The sequence below is a fragment of the Macrobrachium rosenbergii genome, chromosome 2 (assembly GCF_040412425.1).
Source record: "Macrobrachium rosenbergii isolate ZJJX-2024 chromosome 2, ASM4041242v1, whole genome shotgun sequence".
Classification (NCBI taxonomy): Eukaryota; Metazoa; Arthropoda; class Malacostraca; order Decapoda; family Palaemonidae; genus Macrobrachium; species Macrobrachium rosenbergii.
In genome coordinates this window covers 95,552,375-95,575,632 of record NC_089742.1, presented here as the reverse complement: position 1 = coordinate 95,575,632, position 23,258 = coordinate 95,552,375, and the positions used below count along the sequence as shown (strand labels likewise).

General features: G+C 37.5%; 1 long non-coding RNA gene across 1 annotated transcript; it reads right to left on the bottom strand.

The window, feature by feature from the left end:
- Positions 1–19,758: 19,758 nt before the first annotated feature.
- Positions 19,759–21,039, bottom strand: LOC136849239 (uncharacterized). Its single transcript, XR_010856278.1, has 3 exons — positions 20,554–21,039; positions 20,309–20,398; positions 19,759–19,824 (listed from the first exon to the last, which is right to left on the bottom strand). It is a non-coding gene; the product is annotated as an uncharacterized lncRNA (long non-coding RNA).
- Positions 21,040–23,258: the final 2,219 nt, after the last annotated feature.

Genomic DNA, 23,258 nt, shown 5'->3' with positions numbered 1-23,258 from the left:
AACCATTTTAGAGAGTACATTTTATGATGAAATGATGACTTACAGTACTACTTTTCAAATATTAATTATAAGTTTAATAAGATTAAATAATAACACTGAATAATAAAAATAATACTTCTCACTCTCTTATTTAGACGAGAGAATTTTTCTGACGTAATATGGACGTATGTTTCTTTTGTATGGTAAATAAATGAGTTACCTAATAAGTACTAATTTTCAAATATTAATATTAAATAATAATAATAATAATAATAATAATAATGATAATATAATAATAATAAAATAATATAATATATTTTCCATGCATTTGTGTAGTAAATTATTTAACATTTTAAACGAACAAACAGTGATTCCCAATATTTTTTCTTTTCCTCAACTTGAGAAAGGAGGGTGGAAGGTAAACGTCAATTTACTTGACAGTTTGACGTATTGGCCAGAGGAAGAAGTGAGAAGTGTTGCCCTCAGAAGCTCAAGGTTTAAACCTTTGATATTGTAACGAATTATTCTCTCTCTCTGCTAATGTGAGAAATGGATAGATAGATAAACAGATAATTAATTCAGCCCTTTCTCTCTCTCTCAGGAAAAGATAAGATACTTTTTATGTGTGTGTGTTCATAGTGTTTTAAAAGTGTGTTCACAGTGTTTTAAAAATGTGTAGTAAAGGTAGACAAAAAAGATACTGTTTGTGTTTGTGTGTTCATAGTGTTTTAAAAATGTGTAGTAAAGGTACTACACATTTGGGAGACAAAAAACAAACATATAAATTTTTTTGTTGTCAGAGAGATTAAAGAGATACTCTCCATTCTCTCTCTCTCTTTTCTTTCTTTTGCCCCAGCCAGCCTTGTTAGATATACAGTAAGTTGAAGTGGTAACTCTCTTTCTCTCTACTTTGGCTGGAAGGCTTAGAAGTATGTATGTACTGTATATACTTTTAAGGGTACTAATATTTAAGATGACTTTGAAATTATATTTTAACCCTTAAACGCTGAGCTTCTTTTTGCAAAAACGTCTCCGTATGCCAGCGAAGTTCAGTGAGTTAGCTACTGAAGAAAAAAGTTTTTTTTCAAAAAATCACAGCACGCTTAGTTTTTAAGATTAAGAGTTCCTTTTGGCTCCTTTTTTTTACCAGAATGTTGCCTGAAGTTTAGTATGCAACCATCAGAAATGAAAAATATCATCATATAAAATACTAGAATATATGACAGCAAAAAAAACTCTTATATAATTGTATACAAATTTTCTGTAAGCAAAAACGGTTAAAGCTAATGAGTTAATTTTTTTAGTTGTATTGTACACTAAATTGCGTATGATTTTGGTATATAACAAATTGTAAAACGATCAAAGCAACACAAAGAAAATATTATCACAAAATGATGCATGAATTAAATGGCGGGCGTAAAAAATGTTTTTTAAAAATTCACCATAAATCGAAATATTGTGCTAGAGACTCCCCGTTTGTTGAAAAATGAAGCTAATTGATTGAATATTACTAGACTGTAAGTGTTTTAGCTTACAATTGCAGTTTTCGACCATTTCGGTCGAGTTAAAGTTGACTGAAAGTTGAATTTTTTTCTATTTATCGTGATTTATATGAAAACATTTCAAAACTGATAAAAGCTACAACCATGAGTTATTTTCTGTTGTATTGTACATGAAATTGCGCACATTTTCATATATAAAACTTTATGTAACGACTAATATAAAACGTGCAAATATTACGACAAAATGACGAAAGAATTTCCGAGATGTTCGCCGAAAGTTACGCAAGCAGACGTAAGGAAAATGTTTTTTTTTAAAAAATTCACCATAAATCAAAATATTGTGCTAGAGACTTCCAATTTATTGCAAAATGAAGGTAAACGATTGAATATTACTAGAATGTAAGAGTTTTAGCTTACAATTGCGGTTTTTGACCATTTCGGTCGCGTTAAAGTTGACCGAAGGGTGAAATTTTGGCAGTTATCGTGATTTATGTGATAATATTTCAAAACTGATAAAAGCTACAACCATGAGCTATCTTCTGTTGTATTCTACATGAAATTGCGCACATTTTCATATATAAAAGTTTATGTAACGACTAATGTAAAACGATGCAAACATTACGACAACATGACGAAAGAATTTCTGAGATGTTAGGCCGAGTTACCACACAGCAGACGTAAGGGAAAAATTTTTTTTTTCAGAAATTCACCATAAATCGAAATATTGTGCTAGAGACTTCCAGTTTGTTGCAAAATGAAGGTACATGATTGAATATTACTAGAATGTAAGAGTTTTAGCTTAAAATTGCGTTTTTTGACAATTTCTGTCGAGTCAAAGTTGACCGAAGGTTGAAATTTTGGCAGTTATCGAGATTTATATGAAAATATTTCAAAACTGATAGAAGCTACAACCATGAGTTATTTTCTGTTGTATTGTACATGAAATTGCACACATTTTCATATATAAAGCTTTATGTAACGGCTAAAACAGAACAGTGCAAAATTTACGACAAAATGACGAAAGAATTTCTGAAATTTTCGGCCGAGTTACTGTGCGGGCGTAAGAAAAAGTTTTTTCAAAAATTCACCATAAATCGAAATATTGTGCTAGAGACTTCAATTTGTTGCAAAATGAAGGTACATGATTGAATATTACTAGAATGTAAGAGTTTTAGCTTACAATTGCGTTTTTCGACCATTTCGGTCGAAGTCAAATTTGACCGAAGGTTGAAATTTTTGTAGTCGACGACGGTACGCCCACTTGGCACCCAACAGACAATTTTAGTTTTAGACGTATGATATGTCCAGTAGGCGTTTATGGGTTAATACCATAATTTCAAAGATTAATACAGTAATAGGATAATAATTTACGGTATATTTGATGTAGGATGATACTTTAAGTATACATTTGCATTTGAACTTTCAAGATATGCAGTTGTAAGCCTTTTTAGAGGGGGAAGTATCCGCAGATTTCAACTATTCGTGCAGGGGGTGTCCGAGCGCATCTCCTGCGAATACAGGGGGTTTACTGTAGTATGCAACAGACTTCAGTAAGAAGATGGCCAGGAGTCAAGCCTCTCAGGTCATGGCAGAAGGCCATTATGAGGATACTGAGGAGTTAACATTGGTGTGGTTTCAGCAGCAGACATGCTGGCATGAACATAGCAGTGCTGAGTTGAGGCTGAAGCTATGAAGTTCGCAAGCTTGAATAAGATTGTGGACTTTGAGACATCTGAAGTTGGCTGTTTCAGTTCAAAATTCAACATGCGATCTCCAAAGAAGACTCTTGGCAAAACTTTGGATTCTTCCAAGGAGGGAATAAGAGGAATTTCACCACATGTTGCGAGAGTAGATGGAAAGAAGGCCATGTTTTAGGGCACATCTTCAATGCTGATGAAATTGGTCTATTCTATCACTCCATACCCACTAACACCTTGGCTGATAAGGAAAGAATTTACTAAGTCGAAAGCTTTCCAAAACATATGTCTGTTTTTTTATGTGCAAATGCTACAGGTGGGCATCACTGCCTAGTTTTGTAAGGAGGTTGTTTGTCATCAGACACAAGACCTCAGTATTGCTAGACTTCGTGGAAGGCTTTGCTTCTCATGGACAATACACATGCTCATCCTCACACAGCACAATTGGTTGGGAATGAAGGTCGCATTAGGGTCATGTATTTACCTCCTAATACGAATGCATTCATTCACCCAATGAACCAATGATATTGTTGCAACAAAATGGCTATACTGGAGAAGTTCCTTAAGGAGGTGATGGTATTATTGGAGGACGAGGACAGGGGAACAGACACTGGAGAATTGTCACATGTATTCGCTGAAGTTGCCATCTAAACTTTGCTGATACTTGGAATCACATCACCAAAGAGACCATCAACCATGCCTGCAACCATATGCTGAAAGGCGACGAGGCCAAGATGGACATCCAGGGGTTTGAAGTCAACTAATTCCATGCTACACTCATGTCCGGAGGCGACGAAATTCTTGAGGATAATGTACAGGTGTGGCTGGATGACAAAGGTGGTGACCCTGGCTACCAACTACTCTTCGACAGCAATATAGCAGCTGCAGAAGATGGTGAAGAGGAAGTGGTTGAAGACAACAATGGCAAGGCTGTTCCACGATTGTCTTTGTACAAAAACATGTGAATGGCCTTCGCTAAACTTTTTTTGAGATGTTGGAGAATACTAACATGACCCCATCGACTTCCCTAGGCCCTTGGACACTGCTGCTCAATTGCAAGAGTATCAAAGGGTTGTCACTGCAAAGCAGAATCATCATTCATTTCATTAAAGTACCCTCAACGGCTGCTTCACATCCAAAACCAGTGCTCCTGAAGCCCATCACCATCCTCTTCTTCAGTAACTCAGTCCTTCAGCTTGGAACCACAGCCGAGTATGTCTTTTGCTACTTTCACTAATATGTGGAGCTCCTTCAGCCAAGAATCTGATGTGTCACTGGCCCACTTCAATGAACCTGACCCCCCTAGGCACCTCTACACCTGTTCCCCTCTAATCATGTCTCCGGAACTCGCAGGAAGCAGCGGAAGATGTTAGTCTCAACAACACAGTTGCGCTGGAGGAGGGGAGAATGACTAGTAAACATCCTCATAACTCCTTAAAACGTCCGCAAGAGCAGCGCACACAAGTAAGTGACAGACAGAGTATCTTTATATTTATTAATTTGTTTCTTTTTGTATAACGTAAAGGGGAAAAAATTACAAATACTGTACTGACTGTGTAACCTATTGTATTATGAGTTGGATAAGTGACAAAAGGTATTTACTTTTTTACGTACGATTTTTTTGGCAAAAAGATAAATATTGTATAACCCATCAAATTGCGTGTTGTGTACGAAAGAAAAAAAGGGATTACTTTTTTCTGTGTAAGGTATGATGTATTTTACAGTGTTTTATTTTACAGTGTTTGAGACAAATGACAATCATTGTATAGTCTACTGTACTGTGCATTACACACAAGAGAAAAGAGGGGGCTTGCTTTTTTTTCAAAGTATTTATAGAATTTATTACAAATATGGAAAAATAAGGCAGATAATTGCTTTTTGCATCAAATTTTCAGTTTAAAGTGTGACAGCTGTTGTTCATAAGCATATTTAGCATTTAAAGTTATATGGTATTGACAAGGTAGGGGGAAGAAAGGTACAGAGTTGCCCTTGAACACCCACTGATTTTTTTTACTTACCCTTATCCAGATTTTGCCCTTATCCCATAGTCCCTAGGCTCTATTAATCTGGATAATTGACAGATTACTTAATAGCTTTACAGTATGGCTTATTTTTCAACTGTATGTAACTGAAAAAAATTTTCTGTTCTACATGATGCCAAGGAATGGTACAACACTGTACAGCAGAGTAAACTACTGTACAAGGGAAATTATTACAGGCAGTACCCGGTTTACAATGGGGGTTCTGCTCTCGAAGGTGCGCCATAGCCGGAAAAATACCGTAAACCAGAACATAATAATAATGGGAATAAATGGTGTTTACGGCAATATAAGTGCTGTAACATTGGGTTACGGCGCCGTAAATCCAGTTAATGGCGTTGTGAGCCAAGCACTATAACCTGGTGACTCCCTGTATTAGAAGTTGCTTATTGCAGGGTTTACTTGGTACAGTGTAATGTAGTACTCTACAGTACTATGGTATGTACCACTGGTTTTGAGTTACTGCTAAGTGAAAATGCATGTTTTGTAGTGCTTTAGGCATAAATTTTTACTGTTTATTGTATGCAATAACATATAACTGTACATTACAATACAACAATGTGCTCTACAAGGGTTTTGTGGCATAATTTCCATTGTTTATTGTATGTAATGTATGCATGCCTGCACAAGCACACTTGAGTGCACTACACCAAAGTACGTACAGTGTTATCATTTAACGATCAGAAGGCTGTATACAAGCATTAGTATGTGGTTTTTACATCTACACCTTTATCTTTTAAAAGTTGGTCAAACAAACATGGGGTAACACTGCAGTTACATACATATTTACTAAGATTACATTAATGGTATGATAATTAGCTGTTGATTCTAAGGTTTAATTAAGAATATAGGAATGTTGATGTTAAAGTGTAATAACTAAAAAAAGGTATGTACAAAACTGTATGAATAAAATAAGGTTGGAGAATGTGACTTAGCTCTGACTTGCTTAGCTTCACTGTAAAGTTTCCACATCATAAATTAGCTACAATGTAATGATGAGCTGTTTACGAAATTTCATTAAGTTTCATTGTTACTGTCTGTCTGTACATAAGGGTAGAATACAACAAACATATGGTACTGGCGAATAAAAAATTACTACAAGCTTTGCTTTGCAGCTTTTAATTTAGGGTGTACATAATAGGCCCTCATACAGTATTGTGTTCTGTACAGTATTATCATCATTTGGTAGATGAAACCTATTCATATGGAACAAACCCACAGGGGCCAATGACTTGAAATTCAAGCTTCCAAAGAATATGATGTTCATTAGGAAGAAGTAAGAGGAAGTAAAGGAAAAGACAGAATGAAGAGATCCCACTTGTTAAAAGAAAAAAAAAAAATTAATAAACACCTACGTACATAATCTATTAAGATGCAAGAAGAATAGTATTAGGGTAGTAATGCATTGCATTTTCACTTGAACTTTTGAAGTTCCAACTGCAAGACATCCTCTGGAAGGCTGTTGCACAGTCCAACAGTGTAAGGAATACAGGACCTCTGGAACTGAGAAGTTCAACAGAGACACATTTACTGCATGTTTGTGCTGCAGTTCAGCGAATCTGGATGCTATCGGCGGATAAAGGGGATCAAGGAACAACTGTGAATGTGAAAGATATCTTTTGAAATACAATTTATGAAAAGTAAAGATCTCTGTTGAAATAGAATTTATGAAAAAGTAACAAACAAGAGACCATTCACCAATAACCCAAGTCACAACTGCTATTATTAAGAAACAGAAACCTACCACCAATAATCTCTGGCAGAAGCAGGCATCCACACTGGAGAACAGTATTCCAGTAAAGGAAGTACAGATGACCTACTGCAGGTTGCATTGATTTTATCACTGTTATAAATATATGAGGCCTTACGAACAATACCTAACTTTCGTGTGGCATTTGCTGTTTCTAAAAAGTTAGATGTGAATCAAAAGTTACACCTAGAATAGTTAAAGCTTCAGACTTAATCAGCAAAGTTCCATCCACCTGAGGGCAGGATGGGGTAGGAAATCTGTATGAGATCTGCTAATCAATAGTATTTTCATTTTACTGGAATTCAGCCTTATACCCCACCGACTGCACCATTCCCTGATCCAGACCATGTCCTGATTGAGGCTGAGGGCGGCTTCATTTCTCATAAGTGGAAACTACTACACCCAATCACTGGCATACTGAACACTCTTGTTTTCCATGCTTACAATCATATTACTTGCATATGTTAAAAATAACAGTGGACCAAGAACACTGCCCTGTGGAACTCCAGACACAGTATGTTTTGGTTCACTCAAGATCCTGTCCACAGCAACTCGCTGCTGCCTACCTGTAAGGAAATCTTGAAGCACTCCTAAAACATATCCACCCACTCCAGATTCTAAAATTAATAATAAGTGACTTTGTGATTTACTAAATTGAAAGCAGCACTAAAATCTATTTTAATTACTCTGCACTCAAAACCCTTATCAAGGTTCTCTTGCATATGGCATGTCAAAGTCTAAAAGAGCATCACAGGTACCCATCTGCTTCCTGTATGCATACTGACTATCAGCTAACAATCCTTTAGATTCCACAAACAGTACTTACTTAGTGCCTTATAAATAAGTTTTTCAGCAACTTTGGAGAGCACAGGGAGAACAGAGACTGGCTTATAGTTACTGTGGTCTGCAGATATGCCATTCTTTGGAATAGGTACTGTATTTGTGTTCGTCCACAAAGAACTACATTGACATAAAACTTTAAAAAATCTAGTAACCTTGGGAGACAACACACTAGAAACTTTTTTATAAAACAAAGGGAAGAAACCATCAGGTTCTTCTCCACCACAGTTATCAAGATTATCCAGAATTTTCTTAACATCCCTGGAGCAAAATGCCAACTTTGTAAGAATAGGTTTAGAATGACAAGTATCAGGGAGAGGGACATCCTCAGCTGACTGCCTAGCTTTAAAAGCTTGATGAAGAAGTTAAGCCCTTTCTCTAGGGCCAGTAACCAATCTACCAACAGCTGTTAGTAGTGGTGAGATAGAAGACAAGCCTAACCCAAAGACAGATGATGCCAATTTGGTCCACCACAGATGAAGCTGAGTAATTCCTTCAAGTTTCCTCTTCAAGGAATTATTGTAGTTTCACTGTAGTTTCTCAGCTGTATGGTAAGTTCTATCCACAGCTTGGGGAGACTCAACAAAAATAACAATTTTCATTTAAATGATTTTGTCTCCATGCGTTGTATTTGGTCTGTTTGTCATGGTAGGCTTGTCTACATGCATCATCAAACCATGGCTGGTCATTTAAATTATTAACAAATCCTTCTGCAGTCTCTCAGTATACAAATACTTAAATGAGAAAACAAAGCAAAACATCTGTAACACGTTATTTCACTTAGAGAGTCCATTTATACTGTACTGATCTAATCATGATAAAAATAGTGGCCCGCCTGGTTTTACACGTTTCACATTTCCACGGTTCACTTTGTCGCTGATTTTTGTGGAACACATCGTTCACTTGTCCGCAGGGAAATCTCATTAATTTGCAGATTTTTCTTTGGAACATCTCTAAAATGATCCCTAATTAGCTTTTTTTGTAGAGCAACACTATATATTCACTAATTACTGTATTTTTTCATCAAAATATATATGTATACTGAGAGAGAGAGAGAGAGAGAGAGAGAGAGAGACTGTGGTTTTTACATCGAAGTCTAAGCACAGTATAAATGGATTCTGTAAGTGAAATAATGTTTCACTGATATTTTGCTGTTTTTTCCATTAAAGTAATGTAATGAGAGAGAGAGAGAGAGAGAGAGAGAGAGAGAGAGAGAGAGAGAGAGAGAGAGAGAGAGAGAACTTAAGTGTTTATATTACATCGAACCACAGCAACTTGCTGGGGACGAGAACTACAGGCACTTAAAATGTAAACTATGGCTGGGATGAGAATGCTGAGACTTGCCTATGTATGAAATTCAGATTTTAAACATTTTTACGGTGATTACAGATGAAACATCGACAGTGATAAAATATTCTTGTGTGTACAGTGAATGCCCCGTATTCGCGGAGGATGTGTACAGTGAACCCCCTGTATTCGCGGAGGATGTGTACAGTGAACCCCCTGTATTCGCGGAGGATGTGTACCACAACACCCGTCCCCCGCAAATAGCTATAACCCGTGAATACTTAAAACCCCTCTAAAAACACTTAGAACTGCCCATTTTGATAGTTTAAACACAAGAAAAACCCTGTAAAAATGCTTATACCTGAGTATTTTAATAGTTTTATTACAAAAAGTGCATTTGTTCATGAAAATTATATGAAAATACAGTAATTAGTGAATATTTCTCAGTGAAAAATACCGCAAATGGGCGAATTTTCCGCGAATAATGGGTAGAGATGTTCCACAGAGAAACCCGTGAATGCGTGAGTCCACGAAAACGGGGGGTTTATTGTACTGTTATATGTGTGATAATCATAGTCAACTAAACTTGTAATGAAATATGGTACAATAAATCAGCCAAAGCAAAAAATATGGCGATGCTTCCTACATCGATCTGTCGTGAATTACTGGATTTGTTTATTACCATGTTTTTTATGCTTGTGGTACAGTAATTGATATTTTCATTAAAGAATATGTACAGTACAGTGCTGAGAGAGAGAGAGAGAGAGAGAGAGAGAGAGAGAGAGAGAGAGATATTACGTCATCACAGAAAACTTGCTACTGGAGCCTACGTATGAAATTTGGGTTTTAAATATTTTAATGGTGATTAGATCAATATAGTATAAATAGATTCTGTAAGTGAAATAACCTCAATAGATATTTTGTTACTTTTTCTCAGTATAATGATACTGAGAGAGAGAGAGAGAGAGAGAGAGAGAGAGAGAGAGAGAGAGAGAGAGAGAGAGAGAGAGAGAGAGAGAGAGAGAGAGAGAATGATGGCAAACAATTTTTTTATTAAATTTATGGGAGGTGGTGGGAACTAACCAGAAAATGACGTAAACCAAGAACTTACTGTAGTAAATAATTTTTTTTATCATAAATGTATTTGTACGTAATCACAAAAGTACTAACATGATGTAACAAACCTAGTATTCTGTTTGGATGTACATGTCCCATCGTTCTAAACTACCCAGGTATTTTTGATGCTCTGTACAGTACTAGTGCTATCCTAAAATATGAACCTGTACAGTAAATATTTCAAAATCTTACAAAGCAGAAAAATATCAATATAAGTAAAATGTACGCTCATTGCATTACAGTATGCACAGATCGATGCGCAAAATTATGTAGGCCAAAGAAAACATGCGTGTCTGAATGATAGAGGATACTTAAGAGTACCAGTTATAGGCTAGTATACTTAATACTTAATTTTGCAACATGACTTTGAAATGATATTAGGGTGTTCTAGGATGATAGTTTGAGGTATATTTTTTGCTTGAACTGTAAAGCTTAGCGATGAACAGTTAAAATAGGCAGTTATAAGCATTTTAGGTGTATATACTTAAGAGTGACAGTATTAACCCTTAACGCCGACTGACGATCATACGTCGATTTAAAATTGTCTGTTGGTGCCAAGTGGACGCACCATACGTCGACTACAAAAATTTCAACCTTCGTCAACTTTGACTAACCAAATGGTCGAAAAACGCAATTGTAAGCTAAAACTCTTACATTCTAGTAATATTCAATCATTTACCTTCATTTTGCAACAAACTGGAAGTCTCTTGCACAATATTTCGATTTATGGTGAATTTTTGAAAACTTTTCACGCCCGCTGCACCTCGGCCAAAATGTCAGAAATTCTTTTCATTTTGTCGTAATTTTGCACTGTTTTATATTAGCTTACATAAAGTTTTATTTATGAAAATATGCGCAATTTCATGTAAAATACAGCAAAATACAACCCATGGTTGTAGCTTTTATCAATTTGGAAATATTTTCATATAAATCTGATAACTGCCAAAACCTTTCGGTCAACTTTGACTCGACAAACGAAATGGTAAAAATGCAATTGTAAGCTAAAAATCTTACATTCTAGTAATATTCAATCATTTACCTTCATTTTCCAACAAACTGGAAGTCTCTAGCACAATATTTTGATTTATGGTGAATTTTGAAAAAACTTTTTCCTTACGTCCGCGCAGAAATTCTTTTCGTCATGTTGTCGTAATGTTTACACTGTTTTATATTAGTCGTTACATAAAGTTTTATATATGGAAATGTGCGAATTCCATGTAGAATACAACAGACGCAATTGTAAGCTAAAAACTCTTACGATCTAGTAATATTCAATCATTTAACTTCATTTTGCAATAAATTGGAAGTCTCTAGCACAATATTTTGATTTATGGTGAATTTTTTGAAAAAACATTTTCTTACGCTCTGCCATAACTCGCCAAACATCTCAGAAATTCTTTTGCCACGTTGTCGTAATGTTTGCACCTGCTTTATATTAGTCGTTACATAAACTTTTTATATATGAAAATGTGCGCAATTTCATACAGAATACAACAAAAAATAACTCATGGTTGTAGCTTTTATCAGTTTTGAAATATTTTCATATAAATCACAATAAATGAAAAATTCAACTTTCGGTCAACTTTAACTCAACTCAATGGTCGAAAAACTGCAATTGTAAGCTAAAACACTTTACATTCTAGTAATATTCAATCAATTACCTTCATTTTTCAACAAACGAAGTCTCTAGCACAATATTTCGATTTATGGTGAATTTTTGAAAAAACATTTTTACGCCTGCGCTGCGTTGCAATTCATGCATCATTTTGTGATAATATTTTCTCTGTTGCTTGATCGCTTTACAATTTGTTATATACCAAAATCATCGCAATTTAGTGTACAATACAAAGAAAAAAATACCATGTTAGCTTTAACCGTTTTGCTCACAATGTGATTTGTATAAAATTATATATGAAAATTTTTTTGCGCTGTCATATATTTGAATATTTATATGATAATGATATTTTTTTCATTTCTGATGGTTGCATACTAAACTTCAGGCAATGACAAAAAAGGAGCCAAAATGAACTCTTAACCTTAAAAACTAAGCGTGCTGTGATTTTTGAAAAACTTTTTCAGCTTCGGCGCTAACTCCCGAACGCCGCGGCATACACGGGAGACGTTTTTGTAAATAGAGGCTCGGCGTTAGAGGTTAAGAGAGTACTGTTATGTAAGGTTACTCTGGGTGTTTTGGGATGATGGTTTGGGGTGTATTTTTGTTTGAAAGATAATTCAAGGTATATTTTTGTCTGAACTATCAAATTAAGCAGTGAAATATTAAAATAGACAGTTACAAGCATTTTAGTTTAAGGGTATCGGCAGCCTGTAATTTTGGTGATATTGGCTCAAATTCGTGAAAATGAGTTATTGTCATATTTCCACAGATCTGGGTCCTGGCCATTGCCACGCATAAGATAATGTCGATACGAAGCTTTTTAAATGGTTTAAAGGCCAATTTAAAGGCCACAACCAAGTAGAAAATTAAAAGTCTGGTTAGGGGTGGTTTTACTATTTCATTTTGCACTTATTCTTCATGTATCTGTATTTCTTTTCGTTGCATTTTGTTTCATAAGCGGTACAATATGTTTTCCTGATAGAGATGGCAACTCTTCCCATGGGTGAATAACGCAAGCCAGCTGTCCCGAGAGAGAATTCTTATATTCTTTTTTATGTATTGTATGTTTGTTATTATCAGTCAATTGCAACAATTCCTCGGACTTTTGGACATCAGTTCTTTATTATATATATTACCAACATGCCAAAAAGAAATTTAGTAAGCGAAGGAAGCAAGCTCTGTAATATCAAAACTTATCTGGAAGCTAAAAGTATAAACACAGCTAATGTTGTGGCTTCTCATGTTGCCACAACCACGTGTGCTGAGGAGATGCCAAGTACTTCCCATTCACGAAGCTCCCAGTAAAATCTATTATTCCTTGAACAAATATATCAAGATGATGATGATGATGGCAGCAGCGACTTTGTTTTGAAGTTATCTGATGATGAGGAGGAGGAGGAGGAAGATAATGGCATTTTCAAGATGTAATTGCTGTCCCTGACGTAGCAGGTGATGTCGATGTTTCATCAGGAGCCAACCTAAGAAGTTTTTTATTGAGAAGTTATATAACTGAAAAAGAAGATCTTCTAAGTGTAAGCAATGATGGAGAAAGTTTCATTACCCTTGAGAGTTCTAAAAGACGCTTTTAGTTCGACGTATTGCGGGCAGTGTGACTGCAATATAACACTCAAAACTGATAAAAACAGTTTTGATGTTGACTTGAAACTAAAGTGTCAGTGTGAGGTGCCGTCTGTTTTTCAATATACCAAAGTGTAAGCTAGTGAAAGTGTGAAAACAGAACATATCGGTGAAACAACAGCTTCATTTATATATCAAAACATGATAAATGGGGGAGGCTTGGCAGCCTTGAATAATACTCAAATTGCCTTAGGTGCCAAACCTTTAGCAAACAGCACGTATGAACGTTATAAAGAGTATATTGAACGGATTGCTGACCAGACCTTCAAGGAATCCATGAAAGAAGTTGATAGAGCAATATTTGATTATTATGAAAGACTGGGGTCAAACCAGATGAACATGGTAATTTACCTATCGAGGTAATATATGATGGCACCTGGATGAAAAGGGGACATCAATCCCTATTGGCATAGGAGTTGTTACGAGGCTTACACTGGCTTTGTTCTTGATGGTGGAAGTTTCATTAAGATATGTAATTCCTGCAGTACTTAGCATGGATCATTAAATAAGATCATTAAATAAGAAGTTAATTCATGTGATATGGCGGGATGGGGTGTCCAAAATATTTTGAAGGCCAAACACATCTGAAAAGATCAACCCTAGCCCATAAAAATTATTAAAGCAAAAGTAATTTTGTTCAGTCAAAACATCCCACCTGTAAAACTCTCGATGAACAATATCATTAAATACAGACAACCACTATTCCAACACTCGTGGATTTTTAAAATAAATAAATAAATAAAAATAGATCAATAATATATATATATATATATATATATATATATATATATATATATATATATATATATATATATATATATATATATATATTGTTGCAATCTGAAATATATCCTAGTATGTTATAAGGCCAATGGCATAGGGGCCAGACTCCAGAGCCATACTATTATTATTATTTATAACACATTGTTGTTTGTTGTCATTCTGCAGAAACTGCACACAGCAGGTGTGGCTGATAATGTCTGGCCTTATTACAGTCAATTAATTGTATTTCTAATAGCGAAGATTACTCTCCACCTCGCTTATTTATTTTTTTTTTTTCTTCAAGCTGAAGAAACCCTCCCAGGAATCTAGACCTATGTAGCCTTGGTTATAGCCTAAGCCTAAGCCTAAGTTTTATCACAAAACTACAAAAGTGAAAGGACATAATAACTTTGAATTCATACCCCAAGTGCATCAATTTTTATCATTAGACTATGCTCTCTACCTAAATTTTTTTTTTTTCACTCCATCACAACGTTCTCTTTCTCACAGTTTCACCGTATCCAGACTGAAAGGTTCCACGAATCCGGGAGTCACAGTGAGCCAAGGGATTCATGCTACAGTAACATATTTAGTTTTCGTTCTGAAATATTATTGCTGCATGAAATATTTTTTGTTTTTCACAATAATGATAAAGATTCTACAAAACAAGTGACCAACTTTTCCTCATACACAGACATGTTTAAAAACACTTGTCCAGTACAAAATATAAAAGTGGCACCAGTTTTGTTGCATACTGTACTATGAAACAACTGTTAGGAGAAGGTGGAAAGTAAGATGGAAGAAAGTTAGTATGATGGCAGAGATTTGGATGCTTCAGAGGAAGGCATCTCCTGGTTTCAGAAGCTGTTAAACTGTTGGGAGTTATCTCCCTTTTTATGTTCTTTGTTATATGTTTGTATAGATTTTAGTCTTTCTTCTTACCTTTGGTTTCTTTTCGAGTGTCCTTCTTCAGATTTTTCATGAGATGATGCCTATCTTTGTATATTTATTCCTTTCAAGTATTGATATCTCTCAGAAGGCGATATAGAGACAAGATCGGGTAATTTCTTCACTTTAATTAGTACTTAGTATTATAAAGATCAGTACAAAATTAACAAGTTACAATGATGGAAACAAATCACTCTTTGAATCAGTCTATATGGGGAACATCAGCTAGGGAGATGTGCTCTTCCTTGAAGGGACACAGTTCTGAACTCTGCTCTCCTCAGAGGTCTCTAACTCGCCTAACCCTCAGAAAACTTGTTACCTGCAATCTCCACCTCCTTCTAGCCTTATTGGGAAGGATTAATCAGCAAGGCCTCCCCTTCAAGTAGCTGATTGAAGGACTGTAGTGGGTGTGATTCAAATCCTCTTAGAGGCTTGATAGGAGGTGATCTTAGGAGGGTGTGTGAAAGACCCCTCCCAAACATAATTGACTGGAGGTTGAAGAAGTACATCACTTGAGCCAACCCCAAATTCCTGGAACTTCACAAAACACCTTCCCAAGAAGGCGGGGCTATAGAATCAGCTGTTGTAAGCATTTAGACTGTGCTGACTCATGTTTTAAGGTTAGCTTCAATCGCGAGGCCATTATTTCACTTTTACGACTGTTTTTATAGTTTCAACACGTGATACTGCAATGGTTCATGTAAAACATCCCGTATTGGTAACACACACAACAGCATTTGGGGCGTTATCACTGTGTTCTTTGCCTATTGGCTTATTTCTCTCTCCTAACTTTTTCTTTCTATCTCTCTTTTCTATCTAATTTCCTTAATTTCCCTATCTATTCTACACCACAACACTTGCATGTGAGATCTGACTTCTCAAAGCTGACCATTATACAGTACCCAAGTCGTGACAAAAACTCGAGAAGTTGATCTCTGTCCTAACAACTGCGGCAATGAGCTCATCAGGATCAGCCAATCACACTGGTACTTCTGTAGACGTACCCACGCAACCGAGCTCAAGTAGAGATAAAAAATGAACACTCGAGTGAACCCTTGGAGGAGCAGTTGAGAGTCCGACACAAGTGCCTTGAACTAGAACACCGTCCCCACCTCAAGGGTAAAGAGGAGATACTTGCAGGAGGACCAATAGGTAGGTATTTAACATGTACATCCATCAAATCCCTGAAAAGCAAGAAAATGCACTCTCTGATGGAATCAAGAACAGAATGGACCATTCCATCTAGGATTGGTTCAGTGGGAAGAGGGGTAAAGACTCCCACAGTGCCTTCCTGGAGTATCACGTTCACCTCTTCCCACAGGGAGAGGTCCTTCCATAAGCCGGACACAAATATTTGGAACCAAACCAGAAAGAGGGTGAGGGATGACCAAGACTCTAAAGGTAGCAGAACCATATCTGACAGGCATCCACTCCCCATGCTTTTGCTCCAAGTCACTGCCAAACTTGCCCAATGGCTTGACAGGCACCCACCCTTATCAGTAGCAATTGGGAAGAACTGCCACACCCCCGACGTCCTCCATCTTCTACCGGGGTAGAAGTCTGGTTACCTCTATGAGGAGTCAAGGAAGTCTGGGACTCTCTGACCAAAGGGGAAGGGCCAGCCTGACCAGAGGGTTGAGGTGCAGTGCCACGCAGACCTAAAGGTCTTAGCCACTGCCTGGTGAACAAGCTGAAGCCTGTCCATTGCCGCCTCCCCCTCCCTCTAGCAAAGAGAATTACTGTATAATTATTTAGAAGATGAAACCTTTTCATATGAAACAAGCCCAGGGCCACTGACTTGAAATTCAAGCTTCCAAAGAATATGGTGTTCATTTGAAAGAGGTAACAGAAGGTAATAGGAAATACAGGAAGAAGAGATCAGTTATTATTAGTCTAAATTAATAAATAAATAAATGTGTAAATTATTAAAATACAGGATACTGTACTTGTTTTAGGGTAGTAATGCTTTGCATCTTAACTTGAGCTTTTGAGGTTCAAATTGCACATCCTCAGGGAAACTATTCCTCAGTCCAACAGTACGAGGAATAAAGGACTTCTGGAACTGATAAGTTTGACAGCAAGGCACATTTTCTGCATATTGGTGCTGCTGTTCAGCATATCTGGTTGCTCTTGGTAGGAAAAGAGGATCAGAGATCAATTGTGAATGTGAAAGATCTGACAAAATGCAACTTATGAAAAATTAACAAACAAGAAAACCATTCGTCGAGGGTCAAGTCATGACTGCTAATGTTAGGAATCTGAAACCTGTCACCATGAACCACTCTGTCTACAAGATAAATCTCTGGCAGAGGCAGACATCCACACCAGAGAACAGTATTCAAGTAAAGGAAGGACAAATGACCTAAACAGGTTGCCCTGATTTTATAAGTGTTATAAATATATGAGGCCTTACATACATTACCTAACTTCTGTGCAGCATTTGCAGATGCTTTACCTAAATTCTGCACAGCATTTGCTGATGCTTTCATTATATGTTTCTCAAAAGTAAGATGTGAGTCAAAAGTTACACCAAGTAGAGTTAAAGCCTCAGACTCATTCAGCAGAGTCCCATCTACTGGAAGGGGAGGATGGGGGTGGGAAATCAGTATTACATCTGCTAAACTAGTGTTTTCCATTTACTGGAGTTCAGCCTCATACCTCACGGCTATGCCATTCCTTTAATCCACTCCATGTCACTCCATGTCACGATGAGACTTAAGGGCAGCTTCATTTCTATGTTGGAGACTACTACATCTACCATCTTCAGCATACTGAACAAACTTGTTTTCCATATCACTTGTGTTGTATATACTGAAAATAACAGCAGACCAGAACACTACCCTGTGGAATTCCAGGCACAATAGGTCATGGTTTGCTCAAGATCCCATCAAGAGCAACTCACTGCTGCCTACATGTAAGGAAATCTCTAAGTAATCCTAAAACATATCGACCCACTCCAGGAGTCTGAAGTTTATAAATAAGCGCTTTATGATTTAATAAGTGGAAAGCAGTACTATAATCTATTTGAATTACTCTATGATATACATATGTCTTTTATGTCGATTTGCACATTGCAATGTACCAACTGGCAACTAGGACATACCATCTGACAACTATTACAGTAGAGGACAGGATGCATACTACTTTTGGAAGAACCTGGCTCAATTATTTACCATATGGAAACTGTTAAACTAAAGGATATACCATCTTGCAACTGTAAAAATAAAGAAGAGAATTCCAAGTGGAGTAAGCAATGGGATTATTAATCTTCAAAGTGAGAAGGAAAGGATGTCCTGCAAAAACATATCTAATGACATATGCATGAGCAGTTACAGTCTCATTATTTGTGGTCTGAGAAATCAAGCTGAACAGAAAAGATCCTCATAAAATTCATGGATGCCAAAAGGAGGTACAGCCTAACATTTTGAGAACATCATTTGCTTGACGCCATCAACCTGATCTGCTATTGTCTCCACTGACATTCCATCCCAGACTACAGTACTTATAAAAACTTCACTCCTTAACAATCATCCGGTGATTTCTGATGGAGAAGCAACTTAATATATTATAATCTCGAAAAATGAGATCTTTTGAAGCAGCACAGGCTATTTTATACATACACCTCTCCAAGAGATTGAAAAGGACAACTCTGAGCTTTCTACTATAACTTCTTTTTAATTTCCACAGTTACAGTCTGTAGTCTTTCACTCAAAAAAAGTAGGCATGCTCTTGGCATGGATGCCCCAATCATGCGTCACTTTCCTTGGAGACATTTTCAATCCACTGCAAACCTAAAAATCTGACTGATGTTCAGCAATAAAGCAGTGTCACAAAAAGATTGTGGCACTTAGGGCCAGAACTGTGTGCTAGTTATTATTTGTATATTCTTCATGAAAACAGAACCTTAATGCTGATGCCTTTGTAATGCATCTATGAAGAAACTGTGCAATATATGCAAGAAATTGTGAAATCCTGGAATCATAAGAATGTGACTACATTAATCATTCACAAAATAAGTGCTATTCAGTTACCAAACCAAGGAAGGCTGTGATTCAATTATCCTATTCAAGGCAACCATTTCCTTTGAAAGGGTTAACATAAACTTGGAGAGCTCCCATGTAAAGTCTTAAGATAAGCTGCATTTTAAAACAGCAGGAACTTATATGACCTAAACTAATCTTACGCACTTAACATACAATCTAAGAAGTGCATCTCAAAATATATCATCTAAATGGTAGTACAGTAGAGCAAAAAAATAATCATAATAATGAGGCAGATCTCAAAATATATCACATCCTAAATGATAGTATAGCAAAAAAATAATCATAATAACGAGGTAGATCTCAAAATATATCACATCCTAAATGATAGTATAGCAAAAAAATAATCATAATAATGAGGCTGGTGAGTACTGAACCCCATAAGTTGAAGTGTTATTTGTACCTGAAGCAATACTTTAAATGTGATGGTTCTTGAGATATTGTGGAACAGAAGAAGCAGATGTAGTTCGTGAATTTGGTCTAGGACCAAGGCCTTCCCCAAGATCAACGTGCATATCCTCTTCATGGTGTTGTTCGCTATAGATTTGCCGACCATGCCTTTCTTCTCTAATTTTACGCATTTCATTTTCAAATAATGTCTCCTTTTCAACCTGTAGGAAAAGATTAGGAGAGAATATCTATTACAAGAATATATGAAACAGTATGAACTATGCATGACTCTTTCACAATGCTACTGCATTCTTTGCTACTTATTCTTCTCCTTCAACTAAACCTGAAAAAGCATCTTAATTTCGGTTTCACAGTTAAATAACAATGTAGCACACCAAAACAAAATACTAAAACTCATCTCTATTAACTTATGATTGCTTAAAGGACTAACAATTCTGATTTTCAGTAACAAATGAAGAGAACTACAAAACCTGTTTTTTTATCATCAATTTCATAACTTAGGCTGCTGGAATGCCTATTGTTTTTATGGTTATGCATGTTGACACATTCTTGTCATGCAACTGGTTTACCAAAAATTTCTTTTAATTTTCCTAACCTAAAATTAAAACATTTTCAAACCAAAAAGAATATAGTACAATAACTTGAACACCTTCATATTTTAGATTTACAATCTAATATCCTTACCTTCCTCTCTCTCTTCATTTGATTCTTAACCTCAATTGGTATATCAGGAATAAGCAATGCAAGAGTACCAGTAAGGAAGAAAACAACGTGCTGGAAAAATACATAAGTTTATGTGATTAATGTATTAATTCTTTACTATTTATAAATGTACATGATGTAAGAGGAAATTGTATTAAAAATTATTACTGGAAAATGTAATGTATAACTATATCTATAACAAAATGTACATGCTAAATGTAACAAACCTCAAATATTATGATGAAAGAAAGGCGAGCTGTAGCTATATGCCAAAACTGTAAGTTAAATTCATATGCTTTAATTTCAGTGGGGTCATTTCTGTAGGCTTTGTAGTGGCATTCAGCTGGCCACTTATCTCTTGTTGGTTCCGCAGGCCCCATGTCTGTTTCATAATCTTTCGTGTAAAATACTGAAAGGGTTAAGAAATTTTTTTTATTTAATAAAATCTTCAAAGTTTTTATCACAGTGAGTGGTTACTCAATTAACCACTCAAATTAGAAACTAGCATTGCTTTCAAAACAGTCCAGACTTTTTCAAACTCAAATGAATTGTGGAACCTGAAAAAGAAGCTTTTAATATTCACAGTTTTAAAGCAAACCAGAGTATGTTTAAGGAGGTAACAGGAATGTAATTCATACTAAACAGTTCAACCAGATGAGCAAAATTTTGTCCAACAAATGACACTGTAAGTACTACGTGTAGCAGTTAAAAGCCAGGCTCTATCCATCCACTACTCTGTAAGTCTGCTAAAATCGCTTTTTTTAAGGTAAAATGCATTTTTCCTAACATACAAACCCGAGGTCCTTTACATATGGGGATACTTTTGGCGTAGCTGAACATACGCCACAAAAGACTTGCGCGGCATTAGTTGGTATCACTACCAGCTGGGCATGTGTTGGTAACTGTAGAAACCCCGCGGTTTAACCGCCCAGATTCACGCATTAAGCTTTCTGGTCTAGGGCAGGTGTGGGAAGCGCTGGTGGAAGTAACCTCAGGTAAAGGACCTCAGGTTTTGTATGTTGGAAAAAATGCATTTTACCGTAAAAATGCAATTTGTTCTACAAAATATAAACCCTCGGTCTGCATATGGGGACTCAAGATTCAGGGATCTTGAGTGGAGGTCTCTGAATGACACCTGGGGTAAGAGCCAGGGGGACATGGCCACTGGACCGAGAGCACCATTATGAGAACCATCGTGCTACCAGCCAGTCTACTAGACCATCCTTGCTGTGGCGAGGTTACGGTAGTAAGCGACCGCACAGCGAGGCAAAAGCCAGGAAGAACCATTCTCGATCACACTAGAGGTGAGTAGGAAACGTTGGGGACTAAGGACCAACATGAGGAATGGGTTTGGTAATTAGCCCGCAACCCCTTTCCCCGCCTTGCAGGGGAAAGGGGGGACATTACATCTAATGAATACCTGAAAGGTAACAAAGACAGGACACTCAAGTAATGAAACTCACCTGCATCAGACGTCTGGTTCAGCTTTGTACGGCCTAACTCTCTGCCCGAGGGAAGAAGGGTAGGATGATAGGGGAGGAAGGGGGAGCCAGTCACTCACCGTTCACGCCCACTCACTTGCGTACAATAGACAAGCCGCAACTCTGTCCCTACGGGAGCTGGGTAGTTACACCACTTGTTGAGCAGCCACCACCGGACCCAAGGAAAAAGTGTCCAAGGACCGATGGGTAACGTCTCTAGGGTAAAAAAAAGGTGAATGTGGCCTAGCATGACCACACCCCTGCCCTTAGTACCTGCTGGACCGACAGGTTCTTCCGGAATGCTAGGGAGGGCACAATCCCCCCGATTTCGTGAGCACGGGGGTGTAGAGGGCTGGCAACGTCCTCGCCAGCCGCTGCATATGCCTTTTGATAACCTCACGAAGCCAGAAAGAGATCGTGTTCTTAGACACTTCCTTCTTGGGGGTCCTGGTGCTAACGAAGAGTCGCCAACACTCAGGCTTGAGGTGCAGTGTTCTCTTCAGATAGCGCCGTAGCGCCTGTACAGGACAGAGCCGTAACTCATCAGGGTCATTATTTACAAAGTCACTGAGGGATGGGATCGTAAAAGACTCAAACCGAGCATCAGGGACCGTTGAGTTTTGAGTTTTCGCTACAAATTCCGGAACAAATTCGAGCATTACTGATCCCTACCCCCTCGAGTGTTTGACTGCAAAGGAATGTCCCTTCAATTCGCTAATCCTCTTCGCCGAAGCCAGGGCTAAAAGGAAGACAGTCTTGAGGGTCAGATCCCTGTCTGTGGCTTCTCATAGCGGCTCGTAAGGGGCGAGAGTAAGGCTCCGCAATACAAGAGACACGTCCCAATCTAGGGGCCTGAGCTCCCTGGGTGGGGGCAAGACCGTTTGAAGCTCTTCATCAGCAAGAACATTTCCAGGGATGATGAAATATCGATGCCTTTCAGTTTCAGGACCAAGGCTACAACTGACCTGTATCCTTTCACCGCTGAAACCGATAAGGGCTTTTCCCGACGAAGAAAGACGAGGAAATCCACTACCTGCTGAAGAGTGGCTCCGACTGAGAATAACCATCGACACCAACCACAGAAAGATGGCCCACTTACCTGGTAAACCTCTGGAGAGACTGCAAGTATCCCACCATTTCTGTCGATGCTCAGCGAGAAAAACCTCTCGCTTGCAAGAGATGGTGGATAACCTCCAGGCAAGAAGAGACAGGGAAGCCACGACGTGGTGGTACTGTTCTACGTGAGGCTGACGAAGCAGATTGTGCCAGAGGGAGTGTTCCCTTGGAACGACGGAGAGCAGAGGACAGCAGGTCTGGATACCAAATGGCTTCCGGACGCTTCGGGGCTACTAGGATCATCCAAAGGTTTGCGGATCCCAGCACCCGACTGAGAACTGGACGAAGGAGACAGAACGGAGGAAAGGCATACACTTCGAGGTTGCCCCACTAGT